The sequence below is a fragment of the Myotis lucifugus genome, unplaced genomic scaffold (genome assembly GCF_000147115.1).
Source record: "Myotis lucifugus unplaced genomic scaffold, Myoluc2.0 scaffold_281, whole genome shotgun sequence".
In the NCBI taxonomy this organism is placed as follows: domain Eukaryota; kingdom Metazoa; phylum Chordata; class Mammalia; order Chiroptera; family Vespertilionidae; genus Myotis; species Myotis lucifugus.
This window is the reverse complement of record NW_005871329.1, coordinates 542,487-554,144: the sequence shown is the minus strand read 5'-3', so window position 1 is coordinate 554,144 and position 11,658 is coordinate 542,487. Positions and strand designations below refer to the sequence as shown.

Here is an 11,658-nt window from a genome sequence, read left to right as displayed (position 1 = left end):
GTTCACTGTGAGATCTTATCGAGCATCTAAATGGGGATATTAATTAGGCAGTTGGATATATGGGTCAGGAATTCAGGTGAAATGTCCCTGATAAAGATACACATTTGGAGGCCATCAGCCCAAGGATTTAAACCAGCAATTTTCAAGCTGTGTGCTGCAAGAACTTTTAAAACATGCAATACCTGACCTCTTTTCCCTTAGACTGTCAAATAAAAAATATGACAACAGCCAACACAACAATAGCCATCTGGTGTAAATGAATCAAAATTGTACCTATATTTTTTACTAGATTGGCAAAAAGTGTGCTATTTTTTGGTGTGTTGAAGAATTTCAGTAATTAGTTTATGTGTGCCATGAGATGGAAAAGGTTGAAATTCTCTGATTTAAATCCTGAAACTCGTGGAGATCACCTGGGAATAAGCATCAACAGAGAAGAGTTCCAATGACTGAGCCACAGCACATTCTAATGCTGAGAGGGAACCAGCAATGGAGTGAGACGGATCAGTTTCCTGTTGTCTGCTTTTGTCGATGAGCTGCGCTAGGCCAGCACTATGTTAGGAGCTGGGCAAACAATCAATGAGACTGGCCCCTGCCATCAAGGAGCTCACAGTCAATGCAGGAAAGGAGTCACCTGAATGCAGTGTGGTGACTGCAAAAGACGCACCTGGTAGGGTGGGACCAGGGAGACAGAACTCTTGGCCCAGGCTGGGAGGGCCACAAGGGTCTTTAAAAGACATAACACCTGTAGCTTAAAGAGTCACCAAAAGTGAGCTGAGTGACGAAGGAGAAAGGGCAGAAGGGCGAAACAGCCTGGAGCTTGCTGAGAAATACACACTTATTTGGTGCTGACATCTCTGCCTCTGAAAATAGCTCTGTCTCTAATGAGGTTAGGCTCTAAAGTGCTGAGATACTTCATACAAACACAAACATAGATAACACAGCCGGAAAGTTAGTTACTCTGGCTACACCGCTGCATCAGGTTGAAGAAGTCTGGGGTCAACTTGCCACCAACTTCAACATCTTAAAATGCAGGCGAAGGGCAGGGCCCCTGCCACAGACCACACATCTGTAGCTGCGACGGGGCAAAGTCTCCCCATCAGCAGTTAATTCTGGGTTGCAGCCGGGACCATATGGTGGTTCCATTCTTTGTTTGTCTTTGTTTTCATTGCAAAGTGAGTGTGACAAGCACAGAGTGTTCCTAGCAACAAACGGACTGTGGGTGAGAGAGGAATTGCTCCTTGGGGAAGCGCCGGGACAGCCACTGGACGACGCCCCTTTCCATGTCAGAGAGCCAACTGCCACCGATGACCCAAAGCAAGCCGGGGGCGGGGGGGGGGGCGGGGGAGCAGTTGGAAAAGCCCTTATCCGGAGCTCGCTCTGACAGCAGGGTGTTTGTTAAGGCAAGAAGTGTCCAAGTCAAGTGCCCCCACACTGTGCATCTTTTTGTAAGTATCAAGGTCTGCAGCCTCCCTTTCTCCAGCTCTGGCTGAACTCTGCCCCCAGACATTTACTTCCCAAAGCCATCAGCCTGCTGAGTTCTCTTTGTGTCCTTTACCATCGTGTTAATGCCCAGTGTCCTCCTACGTTTTCTTCATTCCTCCAAACACAGCTGCCACCAGGTATCTACATTTATACCAACCCACTCAGGTTACTCTTAAAGGAGCCAAATCTCACGACAGAGACAATAGGATATATTTCGGAAGCATCTGGAAAGGGCTGATCAATCCATGCTGCACCTGAGGCAAAGCTAGAGTAAAGCAAAGGCAAAGACAATACCCAAACCATATGCTACTATTATTACAACAGAAATTTCTTCTCTGCAAAAATAACAGTAGCTAACACACATGCTCACTGTGTGCCACACACTGTTCGAAGCATTTTTATGTGTATTTAATCTTGACAACAACCCTGAAGCAGGTAATATTATTTTACAGGTAAGGAAACTGAGGCCCAGAAAGATTAAGTAAGCTGAGTTTCCGCGGAGCTACTATTTGGCAGATCCGGAGTTTTGGGGCTACTCTTAAGCTCTGGCTATTCTGGGTTTTTAAGACCCAGGTGCTTTTCCAGGACTTACATTTAATACTGAAGATTTTTAGTGTAAGAAAGAATCTGGAGTATTTTAGTCCATTACTATAGAATAAGTCAATACCACACATATTTAGCATAAGAAGTTGATTTAGAATATTTTAGAATAGATTTAAGTCTTTTGGCTCTGTATACATTTTGATTTTCCCCCTGTTTTATTTAGGCCCAGGGTAGAATTTTATATGGAATCAAAAGATTTATTTTTTATAGTGATTCACCACTTTATTATAATGGCTTTTAGCTACAAATAACAGAAAACCCAATTGGAGCTGGAATAATAACAAGAACCTTTATTGTGCCACTAACAGTAAATGCAGAGGTAAATGTGCACCCACAATCAGCCACATATCCAAGCTTACCTCAACACTCCCAAGGAAAATGAAATCACCTTGCTTAGACCAATCTTTGTTCACCCCCTGAGCTCACAGACTAGCTATGCATGAGTTCCCCAGCAAAGAGGGTCAGCTGTGGGCGGACAGCCACTGTGGTCTCCTTCCCAGTAACTTCAGGGAGTAGGCTGGAGAATACAGTTGAGAATCAGTGCCAAGAAATAAAAGAATGGTATTTTGAAGGTTCATCCTCCTTTTATTGAAATACTTAACTTTTGCCGAACCGGTTTGGCTCAGTGGATAGAGCGTCGGCCTGCAGACTGAAGGGTCCTGGGTTCGATTCTGGTCAAGGGCATGTACCTTGGTTGCGGGCACATCCCCAGTGGGGGGCGTGCAGGAGGCAGCTGATCGATCTCTCTCATCGATGTTTCTAACTCCCTGTCCCTCTCCCTTCGTCTCTGTAAAAAATCAATAAAATATATTTTAAAAAAGAAAAAGAAATACTTAACTTTTGTCTCAAGCCTGAGTTCCTTTGTTGGTGGCTGACAGCCAGAAGGGAAGACAGGCAACCGACGGTGTAGAGCAGGGAAGACGTATGAGCTTAGAGGATTGGAGCCCAGGTCTCCAGACAATAATGGACAGCTCTTGAGCCCTTCCTCTATCTCAGTCTCTCACTGGTGCTCAGCAGTATTATTACCCACTTTCGTACATAATAAAACTGAGTCTCAGTGAGGAGAAGTTCGTGGGACTATGGCTTGACTCTCTACAGTCTGATTCTGGTGTCCTTGCTTTGACCCTACACTGGTTTCTCTAACTACAGTCTGGGGATTACCTGCATCAGGCTCACCTGGAGCACTTACTTGCAATGCAGATTCCCGGCTCCAGCCCAGTCCTCATTCAGCAAGCCATCTGTGCACAAGGCTCACGGGCAGGCAATTGAGCAGCATTCCCCATGCTGAAGTTGAAGAACGGGTGGGTGATAATCTATTATTTCCCACCTGTGTTCGGACCTTGGACAAGTCCTTGTTTCCCCTTGGGCCTCATTTGCCTCACTTGTAAAATCAGGATGGGTAGGTCACTTCCAGCTCAAAAACTGATTAGAATTCATCTTTAAACCCAACAACCTGACTACAACCAGCCAACTGGCCCTTTTTCATGGATCTTCTTATCCCATATAATAACAGGCTAATATGCAAATTGACTGAACAGCAGAATGACCGGTCGCTTGATGCGCACTGACCACCAGGGGGCAGACGCTCAACACAGGAGCTGCCCCCTGGTGGTCAGTGTGCTCCCATAGGGGGAGTGCCGCTCAGCCACAAGTTGGGCTCACGGCTGGCGAGTGCAGCAGTGGTGGTAGGAGCCTCTCCTGCCTCTGCAGCAGGACTAAGGATGTCTGACTGGTGGCTTAGGCCCGAGGGCTCCTGGACTGTGAGAGGGCGCAGGCTGGGCTAAGGGACCTCCCTGAGTGTTACATAATAATGTTATCAAAATGATATTTGAAGTGTCACAGAATTTAAACTTTGATGCACAAATTTTTGTAGAGCTTCCCTAGAAATCTGGAAGAACTAGCTGTCCCTTCTTGCAGTATATTGGAGGTTCCGGACCCTAAAGCCATGGGAGGGGACTGAACTTCTGTAGGTCTTCCCATTCTCTAACTTTTAGGCACTGCTGGGAAAGGAAATCATCGATAATTTTAATTTTCTTTCCCCTCTGAAATCAAAGTGGACATCTTTCCGAGGTTTAAACCAGGGCATCCTACACCCGTCATTAGCTCCAACCCATTTGGGTTTGCTTTGGTTTCAGTTTTCTGATTTTTTTTTCTTTGGAGAAAGGAAAACAAGAGCTAGGGGCATTGGCCAAACAAGTCCGGCCACTCAGTGGTGAGGTTTCCAGATAAGAAGGATCTGAAGGACTTCCCATGGGCGTGAGGGAAATCGCGCACGCCATCCGGGAAGGGGACCAGGAAATCACTTCTTGTTTTTGAAACAGCAGCAGGCTCTGCGGAATGGCTCTGTGAGGCTCGGAGCACAGGGCAGGGAGGCACCGGCAGGAGGGACGCCGAGCTTGGCGGCAGCTGCGTGAGGCTCGCAATGAGTCCTGTTTGGCTCTTTTTTCAGCCGTGAGGCCTTCAAGGAGGCCGAAGGGCAAATGGCCTCCTAGTGGAAACCGGGAAGCGTTGAGGCGTCTTTTGCAGCAGGAGCGGGTCTGGGGACTTCAGTGCTGGCCAGGTAACAGGCACTTCTCCTCCTGGGGTCTGTCTCCCTTTGCAGCAAGACCTCAGCAACACTCCTCTTAAGGCATCTTCCAGTTAAGAATCTCTTTGCCTAATTTTCTCTTTTGTAGGATACATGCAGCTGTGGCACGTATGTAGGATATGTGCAGTTGTGGCATTTATGTTGGATATGTGCAGCTGTGGCATGTATGTTGGATATGTACAGCTGTGGCTTGTATGTTGGATATGTATAGCTGTGACATGTATGCATCATGCATAGCTATGGCATGTATGTTGGGAGCGTAAAGCATGTGTGGTCAAGAGCATTGTGTAGCCTGTCGATTAAGTTGAGACTATGCTTAGGGAGACTGAGTATCAGACAATTAGCTGGGATCTTTTTAGTATATTCTCTATAATGGAATTCTTTTCCCTGTCACCTTTTTTTTTGTTGTTGTTGTTAATAAATTTTCCTGTCTCTGCGCTAGAAAATACCATAAAGACCAGGGCATTAATGAATCAGTACTGAGCGTTTCCATGGCTGGGCAGCCATGTTGCAGTTGTGCTGACCAAGGCGATGGCTGCAGCCGTGTGTAGCCAGAGCACGGGACATTCTGTCAGCTCAGGCCGGACAGGGGTGATCTCTGAAATGTTAAGAGTAAGTGTTACCTCCCACCCACTGACTGAGGGGACAGGAGTTTGCAGGCAGCCCTGGAAGGAAGTCAGGCAGAGTGCTGGGATTAAGAACGGGCAGACTTGACTGGAGCATTCGAGAAGGGAGGAAAAGTTCTCTGATGTATGGTTGCTTGAACCTTTTTTTCTTATACATTGTAGAAAGCCAGGCCACGCCACTACTGCAGCTCAGTTTTTCCTGACATGAAAGTTTTGGTCATTTTTTTCTGAATTATATCCCTAATGCATGAATACTTGTACTGTGACAGAATATCCATTATTTCTTCCCTTCCTCCAAATTAAATCACCAATAGTTTGCTGTGTACCTTACTAGTTAAATGACTTATTTTCTCTCTTCCTAACTCTTAGGACAAGCCAGAGCACACAGAAGTACAATAAATTTTCATTGTCAAATTCATGTATTGATCCTTAACATCTTCTTCCCACTGGAAATATAAAATAATACATAGGAAGTGTGGACAACTCTTTTAACACTTAAAAAAGTTTGAAAGAGTTTTAGTCATTTTTACCATTATTATTTTTGTGTTGGCTTTGGCTTTAGTAATTAATGATATTAAAAACAACTTCCCATGGATTAAACTCTAGATTTGCAACCTTGAGGTTTAGGTTTTTCTCTTGAAGACTATCAAAGGCAGCCTTGTTCTGGCAATGAAAGGGGAAAAAAGAAAAGAAAGGAAAACTAACTGGGGAACAGAGAGACCCCTAGATCAAATGCTTGGCTCAGGGAATATAGGTGAGTGTGGGAGAGACTCATTTTTCATTTCATGGATAAGACCTGTGTTTAACAGGGGTTTATTTTTATCTCTTTCAGCCTTCTGTAAAAAAAAAAAAAAAAATGGTGGTCATTGATCCTTCTTATCCTCCTTACATTGTTATGAGACAGTGAATAAGAAAAACAGTCACTGTTAATAAGCCCATGTAGCTCATGGAAAGAAAGTACAAATAAGCTATGTCAAATCCAAGAATAATTGCAAAATACTTTCAGTTGCTACTGGTATTTGGTATTTTCTTGTCCTTATCAAGGTTTCTCCGCTCCAAATTCAAGGGTCATTGGCCCTGCTGGTTTTGGAAATTGGTGTTGCCTTCTTGACCATCTAGCCTTGGTGTTTCTCCCCATCCCTGGCTAATAGGATTAATCACTTCTCCTTACTGCATAGATCCAGCCCAGACTGAGACTTCCCCTTCTTTCACCACATCACAGGTGAAGTAGGTATCTTCTTCCCATTTTCATATATATATATATATATATATATATATATATATATATATATATCTTCATTGATTTCAGAGAGGAAGGGAGAAGGAAAGAGAGATAGAAACATCAATGATGAGAATCATTGATCGGCTGCCTCCTGCATGCCTCCTACTGGAGATCGAGCCTGCAACTCAGGCATGTGCCCTTGGCCAGAATCAAACCTGGGACCCTTCAGTCCGCAGGCTGACGCTCTATCCACTGAGCCAAGCCGGCTAGGGCGTGTTCCCATTTTATGGAATAAAAAAAGAGATGTTCAGAGGTTGTTTGCCCAGGAACATACAAGGAATCTTTCCGGAGCACTGAGATGAGAAGAAACCCATGTCTGGCTTTGGTCAGCGATATGAGGATAAATGTCAGGTGGGACAGAGAATTAAAGTGACAGAATTCTGGCAGCTTTGTAGCAACACGGACTCCAGGTTTGCTGGGAATCTGTAACTAGATCAAGCTATTGCCTGCTCCAGGTTTTAGCCAATTTTAACACCTGTTATCTAGTTGTATCTCTACAGAAACCTAACCCCCACCCCACTCACCCGCCAAAAAGAACAATGCCCAGACACCTCCCAGGAGCAACTGAATCAGAATCTCTGGGGAAAGGGCATGGGCGTGGGAATGGAATTATTATGTATTTTACTCTCTGAAGCGATTCATTTACTCAGCTGGGGTTGAGAACCCCTGAGTCCTAAATGTAGGAGAGAAAATGGCTAAACCAGGCAGCAGAAGCAATCCCCGTTCCTGTGCCTGAAAGTTGGGCCAGAAGTGCCCGCTGCTGTGAGCATCATGTAGAGGGTTCTGGTTGTTGCTGCTGCTGAGAGGAGCAGACACACCTCACAGCTGCCTGTGAGAGCGAGGAGTTTTCCAGCCCCCCCGCCCCCCGCCCCGGCAGGGCCCTGCCTTGCGCGTTTAGATTGGAATAGCCCCGCCGACTTCACTGCAGATACTGTGACTCCTGTTACTTGCAGATTTTACAAAATCAGATGAAATGTTCTAGGTAAACAGGATGTGCTCTTCTAGTGCCAAGTGACCGTGGGAGGTTATAGATTTTACTCAGTGTCGCTTTAATACGTTTTGTCCTGATTCCAAGAAAAAGGGGAAAAGAAATACTAATTATGCTTTGCTGATCTGCCACTTTCTCTATTGACCTGAATATGAATAGACAATAAATCAAGGCTGCTTTTGAATCATAAAATGTGCCCCTAGAACCTCTCTGCCCCGACATTTCTTGATATAGTTCAAGTTCATCGCTGTAATTGTTGCCTCCTCTATAGAGGCCCTGGGAGGTCCCTTTCCCCTTCTCTGAGTCCCCCCAACCCCCCCACCCCCCCACCCCCCACCTCCTCCGCCACCCCCATGCCTGTGAGTTTGGGCACAGAATAGATGCTGCAAGAAAAGGCTTGTTGGGTGAAAAGCATGTGTTGGCTGTGGGTACATTGTGAATTCACGAGTTTAGTTCCAGCTCAGCATTTCAGCCCATATTGTATGACTCTGGTTGTGATGGTTAAAATAATTAGAATATTGCCTATTTCTTAAAGGTAATACAACAGTAAAACTTGTTAAATCACAGCATAGTGCAGGAATCTCCACGGGAGAGACTTGCTATAGAATTAAAAAGGCAAATAATCCATTCCTTTAAGCTTATACTCTTCGTGGGCGGCAAGGCTCAGGCATTGAAAAATTTAATAATAGGCAATAATTACCGAGTGTGCTCAGTGCTCAGTGCTCTATAAAGACGAACTCATTTGGTTATTACAATCATCCTATACCTCAGCTGCTATTCTAATGCCTGTTTTTTAGATAAGGGGACAAAATTCTAAGTAAGGTGAGGAGTTCAGATTTTGGCAGCAGACTCAGCTACTTACTGTGTGATCTGCGTATGTCCTTTCATTTACCCAAACCTCAGTTTCTTCACCTGTAAAGTGGGGATAATGTAGCTCTAACAATGAAGGATTGGAAGAATTAAATGAGCTTAGTGCATGCACAGTGCTGAGCCTAATGCCTGACACAGAGCAAGGGCTTGATAAATGATAGTAATTATTGTCACTACGTAAGATGAGGCTCAAAAAGGAGGAATAGAGCAGTCCAGTTGCCAAGAATAGTATAGAAGAAGCTGAGAGACAGCAACCCATTCAACCAATAGTTATTATCAATGCTTATGGCATATTTTGCAAAGGAAGGTACAGTATAAGCTTGTGAGCAGGTCAGCCTGCTCTGTATCCAAGTGCTATGGGAGGAACATGTGGCACATCTGGGTTTACATGAGGTTGTGGTGATCAGCTTGCCAGGTGAATTGGCTCAAATACTCTCTGGGCATTTGAGGTTTAATGTAGTATAGTAGCAATCTATGAAAAATAGTGCTGTACACAAATTGATCAGCCTGTGCTGTGATCGGTTACAGCAGTGGTTCCCAAACTTATTTGGCCTACCGCCCACTTTCCAGAAAAAATATTACTCAGCGCCCCCTGGAAATTAATTTTTTTTAAATTTTAATAGCAATTAAACAGAAAGATATATGTATTAATGTTTCTACCTTTTTCGTAAAATATAGTAAAGAAAGGTGTAAATTAGAAACATTGAAGTTTGAAATTATGAAACTATTTATTGAACTCAGAATAGAAAGGTAATACAAAAAAAGTTAAAACAAATGCACCTGTGGCCATCACCGCCTCCCTGGATCGCTGCAGCGCCCACCAGGAGGCGGTAGCGCCCACTTTGGGAATCACTGGGTTACAGGGCAGAGAAGAAAGGAGGGAGGGGGCCCATTGAGGAGATTCCTGCAGTCATCCAGGTGTGAGATGACAATGTGCAAACCAATGTTGTGGCCAAGGGAAAGCAAACATCAGCAGTGGAGTCATGAACAGAACGTAGTGACTGGTTGACTTAGTGCCCCCACTAGTGCCCTTGATTCTTGTGTCTAAGGGCACCTGAGGGGGTTGTGAGCCAGGAAACTGGGAAGGAAGTCTGCCGTTGGTAAATCTGAGCAGAGGTGGGTGAGCTGACAGCATTGGGAGAGAAGGAGGCGTGTTCAGTGCTAGATGAGTTGAATTTAGATTTAGTTGGAAATAGCACAGTTGGAGAGAAGCTCCTACTATTTAGCCAAGAGATCATGGTGGAAATACAGTTTTGGGAATTTTCAGATAAATTGATAATTAAAACCATGGAAGTGGACAAGCTTCTTAAGAGAAAGGGTGTCAGGAGAGAGAAGCCACGGATCCAGGAGAGGTTTTGGCAGGTTCACAGTGAAGCGCTGGTAGAATGAGAAGGACAGAATCACAGAAGGAGGAGGGAAAGGAGCAAAAAGTGGAGCGATGAGATTCAGGAGAGGAAAAGGGGTCACCGGGAAGATGGAGGCGCTACATGGTGTTAGAAACCAATAAGTAACCAAGGAGTATGAGGACTAGTGAAGAATGCTATTGGGTTCATCGTATAAAATACTCTCATAATGAAGTGAAAACTAAAGTGAGAATGTCCAGATAAAGGAAATCATGGAATGGCCATGACTTCTCAGGGTACTTCTTTCATTTTGAGCAGTGCACACATATCATTCTTTTTAAAAAATATATATTTTATTGATTTTTTACAGAAAGGAAGGGAGAGGGATAGAGAGTTAGAAACATCGATGACAGAAAAACATCGATCAGCTGCCTCCTGCACACCTCCTACTGGGAATGTGCCTGCAACCTAGGTACATGCCCTTGACCGGAATCGAACCTGGGACCCTTCAGTCCGCAGGCTGACACTCCATCCATTGAGCCAAACCGGCCAGGGCAACACACACATATCATTCTTAAAGTCAAACAACATCCCTAAGAGGGAAATGAAAATTTCAGAGACATGAAATCAATGGTCAAGGTCACCAACTCCTGGTCTCGGGGGCATGGAGTGAACGAGGGCTGTGAAAGGAAGAAACAGAGAGCTAAGATGGCCCTACTAATTATTAAAAAGCTGGGATATTTTCAACCATGCAGTAACTCCTGCCCTGAGCCTGGAGGATTGCCCTCCACACCTCCGTTTCAGCCACCTTGGACCCTCCCACAGACCTCTCCACTATCTACCCATGTGGGCCCCAGGCCTCTGCTCCTGCACAGAGACAGCTCTGATTGGTCCATTATGAATATTATGAAAATACTCCAGTGTTATTTTGAACCTTATCTAACAAAGAACCACTGAACTGTAAGGCTTGGCCTCACACCCAAGCCCTCTGATGCTCTCTGCACAACTGCAGCCAGCCGCAGGTTCCCCACCACCGCAACTGGAACACACCCCAGCATTGTTTGACCAGGGCTGAGGGAGACCCCTCCGTGGTAAATGAAAGTAGCAAGATACATGAGATAAGATCAGAGTAAGGAACTCAGTGTTTTCATAGAGATGGCAATCTCTGCTTAAAGGTTAAAATCTTCCAGAGATTTACAACAAGGACAGAAGGATAAAAGGTTATCAAGGCTGCACACATGTGTGGTGTGTTTTGGAAAACTTGACCCCATTGTGTACAAACAAATGTCCCTCTGTAATCTGATAGCACTGAGCCACCCAACACAATGCTGCTGCAGGACCTGATTTCAAGGCAAAGGAAAATGAAATAGAAAAAACATTTCAAGGCAGGTCTTTAATTGGTATTGTGTTTCGTGTTTGTGTTAAATAAATGTTTAGCTTATAGTTCTGCATGTGTGAGGGATGAGTCATCTAATTAAATAAGGTCAGCAAAGATAAGTCTATTACCTCTGCGGTTGAAAATACAGACCTATGAAGGCAGGCTCTTAAAGTTATACTTGAGGATTTTTCATCTGTATGTCTACAATTCAGAAGGGTGGCTACTGATGACACTCTGTCCTTATTGCAACCCTATGCCTCATGGAGATGAGCAAAGAATAATAATCACTCTGAAAATTGCAATGAAAGTCCTCTTGAAATTTGGTATTACCATCCATCATTAAGAAAAACTCTGCTTTAAATTATCCTCTAGTAGTAGAATGGTATATGTGCATATCTATCTGCAATCTCTCCACTAATCTCTGTTTTGATTCAGAAACACCGGTTTAAAACATAGCCACTTGAGTATATAGTCTACACCCTTGAACATAGGGAAATAT

The 11,658-nt window shown here is 44.4% G+C and overlaps 1 protein-coding gene across 1 annotated transcript in view; it reads left to right on the top strand.

The window, feature by feature from the left end:
• The first annotated feature begins 4,383 nt into the window (after positions 1-4,383).
• Positions 4,384-11,658, top strand: part of ADGRF5 (adhesion G protein-coupled receptor F5) — a 73,332-nt gene continuing 66,057 nt past the window's right edge. Inside the window, 1 exon segment of the mRNA XM_023763338.1 lies at positions 4,384-4,645. The gene's annotated coding sequence lies outside the window, so the exon portion shown is untranslated.